General features: G+C 34.4%; 1 pseudogene; it reads right to left on the bottom strand.

Annotated features, from left to right (window-relative positions):
- Positions 1–5,569: 5,569 nt before the first annotated feature.
- LOC149140573 (polyadenylate-binding protein 2 pseudogene) lies at positions 5,570–6,804 on the bottom strand (annotated as a pseudogene).
- Positions 6,805–18,287: the final 11,483 nt, after the last annotated feature.

The following is an 18,287-nucleotide window of genomic DNA, read 5'->3' as shown; positions in this document are numbered from 1 at the left end:
ATCATTAATATACAGATAGTGTGGGGTTTTCAGCGGCAAGCTTTCCTCGGGTTACATACTGTGTTAATGTGTGCATGCTATTGATGTTTTATTGTTATTGATGCTGCTAAATTGATGATCAACGTAGAGGAGCTTATGTATTGTGTATGTATTCCGTAATAGTAAATGATAAGGATAATCTCCATTGAATATGTGTTTATTATTCAAATTTCTACACTAGTAGCTAAATAAAGTCGATTTGGCCCCTAAGTCCCTAAGTTGAAAGTGTGGGGCCCTCTTCCATAGTAAAAAATGTGCAAAATTGTGTAGCATCACCTTGTTACTAATGTGTTTGAGAAGGGACATGACAGTTCTCCCCTCCCAAACGTTGCTTGCCCTCAAACAACCTCAAAGCTGGGTGCTCCAAATATGACCTGACTCTGTGTAGTCTTGTGTACGACTACCTACTATCATACCACCGTGTAACATATGTATCCAGCATGTGCCAAAGTGTCTGCCACTCTAATAGTGACCCCACCATGACACGCATCATGTCACCTCGTCCATCTTGGTAGACCTGAGCACCCTAACTCCACTCCTACTAGGGGGGATATCTCTGTTGTGCCGATCATTTATGACCCCTGAGTCCTAAACCTCAATGGGAGAACATTGTCTCCATACAATATTTGGTCTGGTGGCCCACCCATGCCACCTCCTTGAACCTACTCCTACTAGAGAATGTTAATCATCTTGTGCCCCCATGCACAACAAACATGCCAAAACAACCAATGGATTCTTCTCACAAACCACTTGGCCACTAGCGTCAACTAGAGCTCCCCTAAGGAATGCATATGCTCAACTTAGGCCTCCCAATGCCAACTTAGGCCTCCAACACCCTCAATGTCTGAGAGCTCCCACTGAGATTTACTCCGAACTACGACCATCTCCATGAGTCTAGCCCACTCCACCGGGTACCAACTCAGAATATCTCGCCATCCAACCCCAAGAGAGGGATCTAATGCACAAACTTTAGCACATAGAACAAGCCCGACACACGGATGTTGCATCTTGTGCAACTTTGACCGTTTCATCCCACTACCTAGGTCAACACATGAGATCTGACTAGGTACCTTTGTCTCTCTCTCCAATGGGCAAAGGAGACCCAACAGTTCTGCTAACCTGGTCATCCCCTTTGGTATGTCTACACAACTACGCCTCTCTCAATCCAATGCGTAAGGATGGGCTGATAACGCTTTAGATCCTGTCAGTGTGCCTCTAAAGCGAACTGTGCTCAAATCCCAACATGCGGTCTCTATGTTGCCCCTCATCATTGGCTAGCCCAAAGGATGGTTGCACATCCTCCTCCATTATGGGCTCCACATTAGCCTCCAACTGCTCCTCCCTAGACAACCCAACATGCAAGACATGCTCATCAGTCAGTTGTAGGTGACTGTCGTCTGGCAATTGTGTCATAGATCTGGATGCCTCTGTTTCAAAATTCCATGAAGATACCTTTGGCTTCTTGTGATAAAGCTCAAGCAGTAGGCTCCTCCGCCCTGGTGGATTCTTGTTAATTCCCAAATTACTCTAAGGAATTACACATTCACCGTGGTATGTACACACACACACACACACACAAAGAGATTGCACTCTAAAATAGATCAAATTCCCAAAATGAGTGACTTGAAATACCAATTTAATGACCAAATAAAAAATATCTAAAACAGATGCATAAAAGTGAGGAAATGCATAGTTCTAGTGCTTTAAATATCAAAGTGAACTAAATTAATAACCAAAGTCAAAAGGAAATAAAGGACATTTACAAAGTGATATATATCCCTAAAAGATCACACACCTAAGTTAAGGGTTAAGGGAATCAATGAAAATGATCGAACAACCTTAAAAGATCATATACCTAAGTTAAGGTTTAGGGGAGTCAATGAAAATGATCCAATAGTGAAAATATATTAATGTCATAATTATTAACAAGATAAAAATAAACATAATATAAAAATTGGCCACATCATTACATTTATGGTGCTCAGATATCTGTTAGTACTAAATTATAATATATATATATATATATATTTGTATTTTTCATTATTAAAAGGTAAATATATTTATGGAAAGTATATATCTATATCTATATATATATATATATATATATATATATATATATATATATATATATATATATATATATATATATATATATACATATATACATATATATAATGTTATGCTCTTCTTGGGCTAATGCTAGCACTCTAAAATAAGTACATGGAATGAGGAAATGTCTAATACTAGTGCTTTCAAACATCAAAGTGAACTAAATTGATAAAGTCAAAATGAAATAAAGGACCTTGACAAAGTGATAAACATGCCTAAAAGATCACACACCTAAGTTAAAGGTGTGGGGACTCAATGAAAATGATCCAACAATGAAAAGATATTAATGCCAAATTTTTTCAAAAAGTTCAAAATAAACTTAACATAAAAATTGGCCACATCATTACATTAATGCTGGTTAGATATATGTTAATACTAAATTATAAAATGTATATTAAGTTTTAATTTATGTATTTTTCATGCTATGATATGCTTAGGAAGGCACTGATGCTTGCACTCTAAATCGGATTCATAGATGGAAGAAATGCCTAGTACAAGTGTTTTAAAATATCAAAGTGAATTAAATTGATAATAAAATTCAAAGGGAAATAAAGAACATTAACGAAATGATAGACATAACTAAAAGATCATACACTTAAGTTAGGGATTAGGGGAGTCAATGAAAATGATCCAACTGTGAAAAGTTATTAATATCATAATTATTCAACAAGTTAAAAATAAACATAACATAAAAATTGGCAACATCATTACATTTATGGTGGTTAGATATATGTTAATACTAAATTTTATAATTTAAATCCTATAAATACTTCTTTAAAACATTTATCAAACTCAATCTATCTATTCAAAAAATTACATATACAAAATAACCTTATAATGACCTTATTTCACATACTAAAATTTAACTATACAAAACATTGATTACACAAAACAACTTTACTATTACACGTTAAAAAAAAAAACCTTACTACCTTAGGGTTCACTAGATTTTGTAAAAACTTTTCTATAAAACATCAACCATGATAATATCTACCAAATTTAAAGAATTACATATACGACACTAGGTCATTGTTGACAGCACGAAGACCGGCAGCTGGATCAACCGAACACGTTTCTATGTCAGCGTTTTGGCTTGGATCTGAATCAGAAAATGACTCCTATGAGGCATATCAACACATAAACAGACCAGGGTGCATCCTTTCTCCTTGTCTCAGGGTGGTTCATACTGGGAGAAGCAGGAATCTACACTACTAGGACAAGGAATTATAGTTACACCCCAGCAACAACCAGACCATACCTTCGATCGACTTGCCATTCACGAGAAAAACGAAGAAGAAGAGGCCGTCAGACAAGATAGGGTAGCGCGTATAGGGTTGAGGATTGCGCAGCTCGCTGAACCCCGTCCTCCTTTGGACTGGCGTGTGTTAACCAATTTGTTGTTCTTAGGAAAAAAAACAAGGGAGAGGCCGACAAGCAAGACAGGAATGCGTGTGATTAGTTGAGGGTCCTGAGGCTTGATGCGCCCCTGTTCTCCTTCAGACAAGCACGGGTTAATGACAGCAAATGGAAGGTGAGATTCATGGCCAGGACTCTCCTTGCCAAAACCGCCATGCATCTGGAGGTCAGGGCTTCCTTGATAAAAAAACGGGTACTCTGGGCATCATGATGGGGCCTCTGAAAATGACCTCGGCGAGCCCAAACAGGGGATAACAGAGCATATTCCCAAGCTCTGCGACGCTCTTGGGCAGCCAGTGAAGGAAGATCCAACAGATCGAGACCTAGACAAGGTTGATCCACCATGCATGGAGGAAGATCTGATGCAAATCTTCATTAGATCAATAGAAGGAAAACATTACTGCATGTAGATCAGAAAGGGGATGAGCATTCAAGAGTTAAAAAACGAGATCCAAATAACCCTGTGAACCCCAATGAAATACCAAAACTTGATATACACAGGATAAAGTTTGCAAGACAACCACATAGTTCAGGACTATGGCATTATCAAAGATCCAACTATCATACTTAATCTGAGATTGTGAGACGGATGTAAGGGAGCCAACTCAAAAATTTCAGGCTCCTTTTGTGATGCAGTCAAAGGGAAAGAACAAATGCAAAACAAACCAGCACCAACACTAGAGCTACTAGGCCCCTACATCGTCGAACAAAAGCTAGAATTTCCAATGCTTACAGTATCACTACCGAAGGTAACAGATCTATACACAGATTTAACCCAAAATGTTGTTATCTATAGATTCAATGGCTTTTGGCCGAAATTGGATGCACTGCATCAATGGATCTTCTCCACATGGACATCAAACTGTGAAGTTTATCTATGCTCAAAAGGGTTTTTTATAGTTAGATTCAACGCAGAACAAGAAAGAAATAACATCATCAATCAGGGGCCTTAGTTTTGGGGCAATGTTGGCCTCTTCATCACCCCCTAGTTCCTGGATTTTGATGCCTATACCATGGTAGTTTCAACAATGCCAGTTTGGGTAAGACTACATAACCTCCAATTACATTTTTGGCACCACAAAGTACTAATAGCCATTGGGAATACCTTGGGGAAGTTCCTCAAATCGGATGAAGACAAAGCTATCCGGGGAATCTTCACTTTTGCCAGAATATGCGTAGAAGTGGATCTGAGTCAGGGGCTACTCAAACACATCACATTGAATTTTTTAACAATTCAATGTGGACACAACCACTTGACTATGAGAACACAGCTTTCAGATGTCGGGGATGCTTGCAAACATGGCACTTCCAATATGCCTATCCACTAGCTAGGAAGGAGCCCAAAGGGGATAAGAAACAACAGAAAAAACCCAAAGGTTGGTAGCATACCAAACCACTGGAAGAAGAGGAACCCAAGATAGAACCTACAGGCATGCAAATGGGACAAGAAAACATACAAGAAGAGAATACTAAATTTGGGTTCACTAAGTTTTGTAAATACTTTTCTATAAAACATCAACCATGATAATATCTACCAAATTTAAATAATTACATATACAACACTAGGTCATTGTTCACACAATGTGAATACTTCTGCAAAAATTACATATAAATTAGAATTTTGATTTTAAAAAGTTAACATATTTGAATCTCATGTCTCCTCAAACATTACAAATGAATGCATTAAAGTAAAATTGTTTACTACATACAAATCAAATTTCCAATCCTGTAACATTGTTTACTACATACAAATCAAATTTCCAATCCTGTCTCCTCAAACCGGACAAATGAATGCATTACAGTAACACTCTTTACTGGATACAATTCAAATTTCCAATTTTAATCAGGAGACCACTCTCAATCTCTACCAAATGAAATCAAAAGAGAATGCAATCCCTAAATCTCTTAGCAGAGAATCCAATGACAACAATGCAAACCAAATTATGTCTTCACAGAGTAAGAAAAATGCAAGCGAAATCAATCAAAACTGCTTTGATGACTTCCATTAATAATAATAAGGCCGATAGCGTATGGAGCGCCTGTATCTTGGCATCTTCCCATACCCATACCCATAAATTGGAGGGGGAGCGTAATAGTAAGGCCGAGCATATGGATTGAACCTTCGACCTCGATAATGGTGCTGCCCCATTCCTGGAACATTTGTCCTTTTCTCTGTAATCTTCAGTTGCCGTAATCCAAAGAAAAGGTTGGCATGGTCCGAGCAGGTGTTTTCTATGCACAGCACATCATGAATCAAACTTCCACATGTTCTTTGAGTGTGCAGTCTCTTCTTCAATCTGGTATGAGCTCTCACTCTCTCATGGTTTTTCGCATCGGTCCTTTCCTTCTGTACTGGACGCCTTCCTTTGGTGGAGCTCTCAGCGGCCCTCCTGGCGCACACTCTTCATCTTAACATGCTGGCACATCTGGAATTGGAGAAATCATCGCCTATTCCAGAACTCCAACATGCCTCTGCAATCCATCTTGGTGTCCATTTCGGGATTTATGCCCTATTCGGCGTAGCTCTTTCTTCTTATCAGGCTGGCACCTTCTACATTTTGCTATACTTACGGCTCATATGTGTTTTCCAAATATGGTTTTCAATTCGGCATATATATCTCTCCTCATTAGATTGATGTTGCTAACTGCAGGCCAAATATATGTTTTTCTCTGTCCAGGATCTTCTCTGTTATGAGGAAAATAGCATACAATCAGTAACATGTCTCCACGGAGAAAACTGTAATGACGATCAATTATATCATCTTAATATAATTACATTCTGATTTTTTCTTTTGAAAAAAAAAAAAAAAAAGAGTTATTCAGACGAAGTGCATTTTGAACAGAGACAGCGTCCAGAAATTCAACATAAGCAAACCCTTTTGGCTGACCAAGCTTGTTAGTTTTAATAGTAACCCTGTTAACTGTCCCGCATGACTGAAAATGATGTTGCACTTCCTCTGGAGTGCAGGAGTAATCAACATTTCCAACAAAAATAGAGCGTGAATCCGCTTCTTCTCTGCTCGCTTGACCCGCAACAGCTGAAATAGCAGGGTCTGGCACAACGGGGATCTGCATTTCTTGAGCGATCTTGGCCTGCATTTCTCTGAGGGCGGCTGCCTCTTCTTCAATTTCCTGTAGCCTTTTCTTCATCACATCCAACTCTTTGTCATTAATGCCCATTTCGGTGTCTTCTGGTTCATACTCTGGAATTTCCCCGCCATACACTTCATGCTCCTCCATTGCTAGCATGTCTCGGGTAACTTTGTCGTGTGCAGGTCTTTCTACAATATGGAGATGAGTTTATATGGTTTTAATGAACACCATTAATGGAAGTATTTGCTTGCCACGGTAACTTTGTCGTGTGCAGGTCTTTCTACAATTTGTTTGCCACGGCCGACATGCATGGATGGAAATGTTTTTAAGCACACTGAAAGGCCGTGCAATTTGTCAATGTGGACTTCCCGGTGGTGTTTTTTTGGTAAGGCTTTCTTTGTAGTGGTTGTGCGGATGTCATAATGGATGTTATTTCTTTTCCCTGGTTTCAAATTCCAGTGAGATATTTTTAGTTCTTTCACTACCTTACTTCAATAAATTACCCCTTCACTATATATATATATATAAGAGATTGTAAAATACCTAAAACTACTAACTTGGAATATCAATTTGATAATCAAATAAAAAAAATATCTAAAATGAATATACAAAATAAAGGAATGTGGACTTTTATTTTTTAAAATATCAAAATGAATTAAATTAATAACCAAAATAAAAAAGCAATAAAAGACATTAATAAACAAATAAAAAAAATATCTAAAACAAATATATAAAATAAAGAAATGCGGACTTCTACTCCTTTAAAATATCAAAATGAATTAAATTAATAACCAAAATAAAAAGAACAATAAAAGACATTTACAAAGTGATAAACATCTCTAAAAAAAATCACACACCTAAATTAAATTAAATATTAGGTGACTCAATGAAAATGATCCAACAACCTTAAAAATTGGCATACCTAATATCATATATATATATATATATATATATATATATATATATATATATATATATATATATATATATATATATATAAAATATGCTACCCCATGCTTAGGGGGCTAAGGCTGCAACTCTAAAACATATCCATAGAGTGAGGAATGCTAGGTACTAGTGGTTTAAAATATTGAAGTACTAAATTGATAATGTCAAAAGGCAATAAAAGACCTTGATGAAGTGATAAACATGCTTAAAAGATCACACATGTAAGTTAAGGGTGAGGGATTCCATGAAAATAATCTAGTTTTTGAATAAGTTAAAATGGAACATTGTCAATACTAAATTATTAGTTTAGATTGAGACCAAATTACCAAGTTTCAGAAGGATCAAATCCCTTGTCACTCTAAAAAGATTGTGCATCTCAAGAGATTTAGTCTCTCTCGGAGCTTAGAAAATAAGTAGTTAAATAGATTTAGGTTGGTTTTATTATTGATTATAATTATAACTATTAATTTTTTATTTTGTATTTTATTTTATCTTATTTTTTTATGTAATTAGACCAAGTTAAAATGTTTTATTGATAATTATCATTATTAATTTCTTTATTTTATTTTATTTTATTTTGATTAAGTCAAAATGTTCACAGAGCATTATAACATCTCTACATACTGGGTTGGAGAGAGCCCCTCTAGGAAATTGTTTTTAACATTTTATTATTTTTTAATTGAGCCCACATGTAAATGTTTATAAGCATTTACACCAAAACATCTCCCCTAGCTTTTTACTTTTAGACTTAATTTAAAAAATGTTACAAAATAAAATTAAATTAAAACAATAAAACATGATATTGGCCCAAAGTATTGTAATAAACCCTATTTACAAGTTAATAATATCCATGGTTGAGAATCTTGTTATATTGTATGTTTATTATAAGTATTAAGTTTTAATTTTAAAAATGCTATAAATTAAATTAAAATAAAATATTTATAAAATTTGTTGATTTTGAACTGAGTTATGTTTTTTGGGTATATGGTATTGATAATGAAATGAGTTATGGTTTTTGGGTATATATTTACATTATATTATGTTAATTTTTTTAATTTAGTTTAATTTTTATTTTTAGGTTTTTTTATTGGTAAAAATGTTAAATGTTACATAACATCTCTCTCGGCATAAAAATGTTATAAAATTAATTAAAATAAAATATTTATAAAATTTGTTGATTTTGAAATGAGTTATGGTTTTTCGGTATGTGGTATTGATAAGCCATGGTATTCGCTCATGGTAATGCAAGAAAGCCTTAATATTCATGGTTATATTGTAAATATTAAATTTTTATGTGCTTATTAATTAAATTTAAATATGGTTTTGGAATTATTATTTTAATTTCTTTGGTAAAATGAATATTAATTTATAACTATTATTTATTTGTTATATTTTAATATGATATGTATATTGTGATTTTCCTTTGTCTAAAAAAGTGTTCCTAATTTTATTAATAAAAATAAAATTACAATATAAAAAATAAATTTAAAAAAATATCTACATCTAAAGCCTACACATCTACTCTGCACTGAGAGCACCTCTTGATGCAATAAAATTTATATTATGTTTTTTTAGACATGGAATTATATTATTAAAGAGTATTATATTTCTAGGAAATTTGGTCTTATAAGCTTTTTAATGCTATGTTATAGCAGGGGCTAATGTTTCCTCTCTAAAATGGATCCATAGAGAGAGGAAATGTCTCGTACTAGTGCTTTAAAATATCAAAGTGAACTAAAGAACATTGAGAAATTGATAATCAAAATCAAAAGGCAATAAAAGAAAACATTGATGAAGTGATAGACATCCCGAAAATATCATATACTTATGTTAAGTGTTAGGGGAGTCTCTGAAAATGATCCAACGAAAAGATATTAATGTCATAATTATTCAACAAGTTAAAAATAAAGATAACATAAAAATTGGCCACATCATTACATTTATGGTGGTTAGATATATGTTAATATTAAATTGTTAAATTTATATTAAATTTTAATTTATGTATTTTTATTACGAAAGGTAATTATATTTCTGGAAAGTTTGGTTATATATATGTGTGTTTTAAGCTATGCTTAGCCAGGAGATAATTCACATGTTGGATGGAAGAATGATTTGTCATTAGAATGAAACATCTTATGATTTGTCTTTAGAACGAAACATCTTTACTCCCTATCAAGTCTCAAGTTCATATCTCACAGGGAGAAGCTAAGGGTGGGACCCAGTTGTGGTTATTACATTGACCCAAGGGGCATGCAGGCTCGATTGAGTCTCACACAATCTTCATGACAACATCCCATTATTGTGAAAAACATTCTTACATCCAACATCTGGGTTGGCCCCAACATAGGCACAATCTATTGTTGAAAAAAAATAGAACCAATTTTTTATAAATATAAAGTACACTATAATAATGAAGAATACATCTAGAAGAATATACATAATAAAAAATATAACTATATTGTATTAATGAAGAATACAAACATTGAAATTCTATACGTATTCTTCATTCTTTCACAATTTCGATCTATATATTCTTCATTATTACAGTATAATTATATTATTCATTATGTGTATTTATTATGCATTCTTCATTATTATAGTATAGTGATATTTTAGAAAAGTGTGGTTCTATATTATTTTTTTTTACAACGCTAGATTTTTCCTAGGGGCCAACCCACACTTTGGATGGAAGAACCAAATCTCAATCTAAGTATTCTTCATTATTACAATATATCTATTTTTAGAAAAGCATAGTTCTATATTTTTTTTCAACATTAGATAGTGCCTAGATTGGGGCCAACCCACATGTTGGATAGAAGAACCAAATTCCAATTTATGTCTTCTTCATTATCATAGTATATTTATGTTTCAAAAAAGTTAGTTCTACATAATTTTTTCAATAATAGATTGTGCCAAAGTTGGGGCTAACCAACATGTTGGATGGAAGAACAATTTTCCCAACAAGGAGATGTTGTTACCAAGAATATGTGAGAGTTAATCGAGCCTGGATGCCTCTTGGGGCAATGTAACCCCCCACAATTAGCTCCCACTCTCAACCCCTACCCACGAGATAAGAACCTGAGATATGATAGGGACTAAACCCCATAAAAACCAACTAATTTACACCTCATGGATTCAAAATTTGGCTCTACATATTCTTCTCGATAATTTTTTTAGGATTTTCCATTGTGAATAACTTAGTCAAATGGATTGTTATTGTGTCTAGGTTTAGTTATATTGAGGGAATAAGTGATTGATTTACAATCTTCCGCATGAAAATGATGGAGAAGGTCACATGCATACTTATATGGATGAAGATAAATTCCTTTCTTTGTTTGCAATACTTGGAAGCCAAGGAAATACTATAAATAACCTAAGTATAACATTTAAAAAAAAATATTAGTTGAAGTAGCAAGGTCTAGCATGGTGGGGATCTACATTTATTGAGTGACCTTGATATGCATTTCTCTAAGGGTGACTTCCTCTTCTCCGATTTCATGTAACCTTTTCTTCATCACATCCAAATCTCTCACTAATGTCAATTTCGATGTCTTATGGTTCATACTCTAGAATTTCCCTACCATACACTTCATGCTCCTCATCCATTATTAGCTTGTCTCCTACACGTTTGGTAACTTTATGCTGTTTAAGTATTTCTACCATATGGAAATGGGTATATATATTTTTGATGAACATCATTGATGGAAGTATATGTTTTCCAAGGCCAGCGTGGATGGATGGAAATTCATTAGACTAAATGTTGTTAAGCAAGTTGAAAGATCATGTACCTTGCGATTATGGACCTTGGGGTGGTGTTTGTTGGTCTGGATCTCCTTTGAGCGACCCTTTCAGGAAATCGCTAGGGTAGACAGTGGGAAATTTCTAAGGAAGTCTCCCATAATGAAGTAACTATGTAACTAATTAGTGCATTTTCTAATGGATGGTACAATTGATGTTATCTCATTTACTCGGTTTCAAAATTCCATGAAGATACCTTTGGCTTCTTGTGATAAGGCTCAAGGAGTAGGCTCCTCCGCCCTAGTGGATTCTTGTTAATTCCCAATTTACTCTAAAAAATTACACATTCACCATGGTAGGTATATATATATATATATATATATATATATATATATATATATATATATATATATATATATATATATATATATATCTACTAAGAGATTGCACTCTAAAATACATCAAATTCCCAAAATGATTGACTTGAATTACCAATTTGATGACCAAATAAAAAAATATCTAAAACAGATGCATAAAGTGAGGAAATGCCTAGTTCTAGTGCTTTAAAATACCAAAGTGAACTAAATTAATAACCAAAGTCAAAAGGAAACAAAAGACATTTACAAAGTGATAGATATTCCTAAAAGATCACACACCTGAGTTAAGGGTTAGGGGAATCAATGAAAATGATCCAACAACCTTAAAAGATCATATACCTAAGTTAAGGTTTAGGGGAGTCAATGAAAATGATCCAACAGTGTAAATATATTAATGTCATAATTATTTAACAGGATAAAAATAAACATACATAAAAATTGGCTACATCATTACATTTATGGTGCTCAAATATATGTTAGTGCTAAATTATAATATATATAAATATATATTTGTATTTTTCATTATTAAAAGGTAAATATATTTATGGAAAGTTTATATATATATATATATATATATATATATATATATATATATATAGATATATATAGATATATATATATATTGTTATGTTATTCTTAGGCTAATGCTCACACTCTAAAATATATACATAGAATGAAGAAATGTCCAATACTAGTGCTTTAAAATATCAAAGTGAACTAAATTGATAAAGTCAAAATGAAATAAAGGACCTTGACAAAGTGATAGACATGCCTAAAAGATCACATACCTAAGTTAAAGGTGTGGGGACTCAATGAAAATGATCCAACAATGAAAATATATTAATGCCAAAAATTTTCAAAAAGTTAAAAATAATCCTAACATAAAAATTGGCCACATCTTTATATTAATGACGGTTAGATACATGTTAATACTATATTCATGGTTATATTGTAAATATTAAAATTTTATGTGCTTATTAATTAAATTTAAATATGGTTTTGGAATTATTATTTTAATTTCTATGGTGAAATGAATGTTAATTTATAACTAAAATTTATATGTTATATTTTAATGTGATATGTATATTATGATTTTCTTTTGTCTAAAAAAGTGTTCCTAATTTTATGAATAAAAATAAAATTATAGTATAAAAATAAATAAATTTAAAAAATATCTACATCTAAAGCCTACACATCTACTCTATACTGAGAGCACCTCTTGACCCAATAAAATTTATATTATGTTTTTTATACATGGAACTATATTATTAAAGAGGATTATATTTCTAGAAAATTTGGTTTTATAGGTTTTTTAATGATATGTTTAGGCAGGGGCTAATGTTTCCACTCTAAAATGGATCCATCCACTAAGGAAATGTCTCGTACTAGTGCTTTAAAATATCAAAGTGAACTAAATTGATTATTAAAATCGAACATTGAGGAAGTGAAAATCAAAATCAAAAGGCAATAAAAAAAAACATTGATGATTCAAGTGATAGACATCCCAAAAAGATCATACACCTAAGTTAAGTGTTAGGGGAGTCACTGAAAATGATCCAACAAAGAGATATTAATGTCATAATTATTCAACAAGTTAAAAATATAGATAACATAAAAATTGGCCACATCATTACATTTATGGTGGTTAGATATATGTTAATATTAAATTATTAAATTTATATTAAATTTTAATTTATGTAATTTTATTACGAAAGGTAATTATATTTATGGAAAGTTGGGTTATGTATGTGTGTGTGTTACACTATGCTTAGGCAGGGGCTAATTCACATGTTGGATGGAAGAATGATTTGTTTTTAGAACCAAACATTATGATTTGTTTTTAGAATGAAACATCTTTACTCCTTATCAAGTCTCAAGTTCATATATCATGGGGAGAAGCTAAGGGTGGGACATAGTTATGGGTATTACATTGACCCAAGGGGCATCCAGGCTTGATCGAGTCTCACACAATCTTCGTGACAACATCCCATTATTGTGAAAATCATTCTTACATCCAACATCTGGGTTGGCCCCAACCTAGGCACAATCTAGTGTTGAAAAAAAAACAGAACCAACTTTTTCTAAATATAAAGTACACTATAATAATGAAGAATACATAGAATAATATACATAATAAATGATATAACTATATTGTATTCATGAAGAATACAAAGATTGAAATTCTATATGTATTCTTCATTCTTTCAAAATTTCGATCTATGTATTCTTCATTATTACATTATAATTATATTATTCATTATGTGTATTTATTATGTTATTATAGTGTAGTGATATTTTAGAAAAGTGTGGTTCTATATTATCTTTTTTTACAACGCTAGATTTTTCCTATGGGCCAACCCACACGTTGGATGGAAGAACCAAATCTCAATCTCAGTATTCTTGATTATTACAACATATCTATTTTTACAAAAGTATGGTTCTATATTTTTTTTCAACATTAGATTGTGCCTAGATTGGGGCCAACCCACATGTTGGATAAAAGAATCAAATTCCAATTTATGTCTTCTTCATTATCATAGTATATTTATGTTTCAAAAAAGTTAGTTTCTACATAATTTTTTCAATAATAGATTGTGCTAAAGTTGGGGCTAACCAATATGTTGGATGGAAGAACAATTTTCCCAACAATGAGATGTTGTCAACAGGAATATGTGAGACTTAATCAAGCCTGGAAGCCTCTTGGGGCAATGTAACCCCCCACAATTAACTCCCACCCTCAACCCCTACCCATGAGATAGGAACCTGAGACATGACAGGGACTAAACCCCATGAAAACCAACTAATTTACACCTCATGGATTCAAAATTTGGCTCTACATATTCTTCTCGATATATGTTTTAGGATTTTCCATTGTGAATAACTTAGTCAACTGGATCGTTATTGTGTCTAGGTTTAGTTATGCTTAAGGAATAAGTGATTGGTTTACAATCGTCCGCATGAAAATGATGAAGAAGGTCACATGCGTACTTATATGGATGAAGATAAATTCCTTTCTTGGTTTGTAATACTTGGAAGCTAAGGAAATACTATAAATAACCTAAGTATAACATTTAAAAAAAATTAGTAGTTGAAGTAGCAGGGTCTAGCATGGTGGGGATCTGCATTTATTGAGTGACCTTGTCATGCATTTTGGTGAGCACCAGTAATGCAGCAATAATGCTGCAACTCCTAGGCTTCCTACTTTACTTTTATCAACCTGGTAGTTCGTAACAAACTTGGAAGCAACGGTGTTGTATGCACAAGTACTAGTTCTTACTGCAGGCTATGACTTGGTCAGCTGGCACAAGATCACTAGGAGCTCAAGCCAACTTCTATGGATTCCAGAAGAAGCTCTATATGTGATGAAAGAAAGGAAAGCTTACTCTACAAAGGCTACTCTACTTGCAGAAAGAAAAGAAGACTTAAATGTAAAGCAAACCTAGCAAACCCTAATTAACCAACTAATCCTACTTTTGCAGAAAGAGAGATGAAAAACCATGAAATGAATGCCATTACCTACTCAGGAAGTAAACAACATCTACTCAAGCTATTTCTAGAAGTAAATGAGAAAAAAACATTTTTTTGGATTTTTAGCTATTTTTATGTGAAATTGTCATGCATGTAATTTATTTGATTGTGAATGTGGCAGCGATTAGGTGGCAATGGAGGGTGGTTTTGGGACTTGAGAAGATGTAGGATGGTGTGGATGGGTCCTGGGAGGTCTCAAGTGGCCTTCTAGAGGCTTTTCCTACAATCGGACTTCAAAAAGAAGCCTACAGGAAAATCTACAGGAGGCTGTAGGGGATCTACAGGAGGTCTACAAGAGGATGCCGAGAGTCGTTTTGGAGGTTTTGAAGGTGTGAGAGTGGGTGGAAAGGGTAGTTGAAGGCTGGGATGATGTGTTAAGGTGCCTAGGGGTCACCAAGGATTGCTAGGAGAGGAAAAGATGGTCGAGAGAGAGAAAGAAATCCTATGGAAAAATGCAGAAAACTAAGGCAGATTTGTGGTGAACTTTGGGTGACCTGTAGGGTATAGATCAGGGAGAGAAGGTGATGGCTGGTAGGCTGACTTGTTGTGAGAAGAGATTTGCTACAAAAGGACCTGAAAATCAAACAAGGAGATCAAGAAAGCAAGGAAACTAAGTACATCAAAAAACAGAATTTTGCATCAAGCTAATCTAGATTATGAGCTATGGAAAGAAATGCTGAAAAATGCTATAATGAGAGAAAGCATGGAAGGAAACTTATTGCAAGATAGAAATGAGCATGGTGAAAGAGATCTAAAGCAAAGCATTAACCTTCTAACAAACTGCAACACTAGAAATCCTATGGAGAAGGCAAATCTATGTTTTTTGTGGTAGCAAGAGGGTCTTGGCCTCATTTCATGGTCCCAAGGGAAGGAAAGGAGGTGAAGGCTCTGTTGATGGCTTTTTTGTATCTTCTTTCTATCACTATTCAACCTGCTATAGAAAACTCAAATGGAAACCACCTTCTAATCACCAAAAGCAACCTATTCTTAACCAAGAAAGAGATTTATTTAACAGCAACTAATCCATAAACTGAAACAAATCATATAATTACAAAAAAGAGGAGCTTGGCTGCTTGGATTAGGCTCTAACCCAAGAGCTTCAGCCCTCTGAGGTAACTCAGTTATAGCCCAAAAAGGATCTCATATTTATTATCAAAATAATAATAGGATTACATGAAATTGTTAACAAAAGTAAGCTCGAAGTTGAGCAGAGAAAATCTGCAACAAAAATTTGAAAATTTGACTAACTTCCTAATGAGGCCCTAGGCCTTTCTACTTATAGAATTGAAGCTCCCAACAACTTCCTTAAAATCAAGGAGGCTTGGCTCCCGAAACCTGAGATAAACATAAGTCATCCTCCACTTGCTCGGCTGCCTCCTAGTGCATTGATTTGGCTGTTTGTGCTCCAAGCTGCATAAAGGAGAACTCGAAGTGGGGAGTCATAAATGAGGGGGATACCATGCTATAAATCCTATCCTTTGTTAACTTTGAATTATTGTTGCCAATTTTCCATTAAATCTTTGACTTTGTCTTCAAAATTCAACAAAAATCTGCATTACACACATATTAGACTCCATGGTAACATAACCAACCAAACTCACTCCATAAGCATAAATATAATCAAAAAACATGCAAAAATCTAAGAGAATGGTTGATTAAACTATGTTAGGAGGCAAAATGAGCCCATATAATTACCCATTTATGGGGCTCACCATCACCCCCCTACTGAAGGTGTTGCTCATCCTCTGAGCAACTTGGTCCATCTCCTCATCTTTGATGGCCCTGATGGCCTCCCTGACATCCCATGCTTCTGATGTGAGCTTCTCTTCTTTGTCATGGAATCCTGCCTTTCTGTCCACCTCTTCCCACTGTTGTTGCTATTTTTTCTCTTTTCTACCTTCTAGCATGCCTAGCAACAGTGGGGGATTCAATTTGAGGCCAATCCAATTGACCTTCAAATTCTGCATAGAGCGCTTGTACAGTGGCAATCTCCTTAATGCTTCTTTCATCCTTGTTGGGCAGTGATACTCCCTGATCTGCAATCTGTGTGGTAGGGTGTTCCACCTCCTCATAAAAGCGTGAATACAGTCATCCCCAAGTAACCTTTCCACGTCCTCAAAATGTGCGATGGCCTGAGCCTTATCATTGATATACTTAGGGGAAATTTGGGGATTAAGCAGCTAGTGTGTGCTAATGAGAGCCATGGGATCTGATGGCTCAGCTCTGATCATTAAGGGCTCATTCAGCTCCTTTATCATCAACTTCCTTATCTCTGCTGCCCTTAATTACTCATGATTCATCCATGATGCCATGGCCATTAGTTGCAGGTACCCTAGCCTAGCATTGGGGTCCCACACATTCATATCGGTGAGGGCCATGTTATGCAAATAGAACTCTGCTATTTTTGCCTTGTCTTTTGATGAACTTTGGTCACATAGGTCCATAAAATATCTATAATCTTGGAAAGGCATTGTGCCTCTCTATGCAAAAGTCTTTATCTGAAACTGCAGCCATTGGTCCTTGAGGTATAATCCATATGATTTTGTTGGTGTTCTCCATTGTAGTGCCTCCATGGACTAGCTAGCCATGCATGCCAGTTGTGTCTCTTTTTCTTGCAGCTATCTTTTTAGCAATTCATTTTCTGTTTGAAGGTGAGTTCTTATGATTGCTTCTCTATGTTTGAAAACACTTAGTTCTCTGCCCATTTCTCTAAGTTGATTCTCCATATGGCCAATATCCTCAACTCACTTGGATTTGGCTATTTGCATCCACCTATGGCTTCTTATTCTTTCTTTCTCCAACTCAAAGAAAAGTGGGATTGCAAATTTCTGTGGAATGATTCTTCCCCCCTCAATAAGATTGTAGTAAGAGCCCAAACTAGGTTGGGGGTCAGGTTCTTGAGCCTCTGTTACTTCCTCCTTCCTCTGTGACTGTCCTTCTAGTATTTTTTCAAGTTTTTCGGTCTCCTGCAGTCTTGACAGGGTCTCCTATAAAACAGTGTGTGCCTCCTGTAGGACTGTTTTTGAGTCCTGTAGTTCC

The sequence above is a fragment of the Pinus tabuliformis genome, chromosome X (genome assembly GCF_031772625.1).
Source record: "Pinus tabuliformis cultivar Carrire ecotype Pingquan chromosome X, CPIR1, whole genome shotgun sequence".
In the NCBI taxonomy this organism is placed as follows: domain Eukaryota; kingdom Viridiplantae; phylum Streptophyta; class Pinopsida; order Pinales; family Pinaceae; genus Pinus; species Pinus tabuliformis.
The sequence above is the reverse complement of the archived record's forward strand: the minus strand, read 5'-3'. Positions and strand labels throughout refer to the sequence as shown.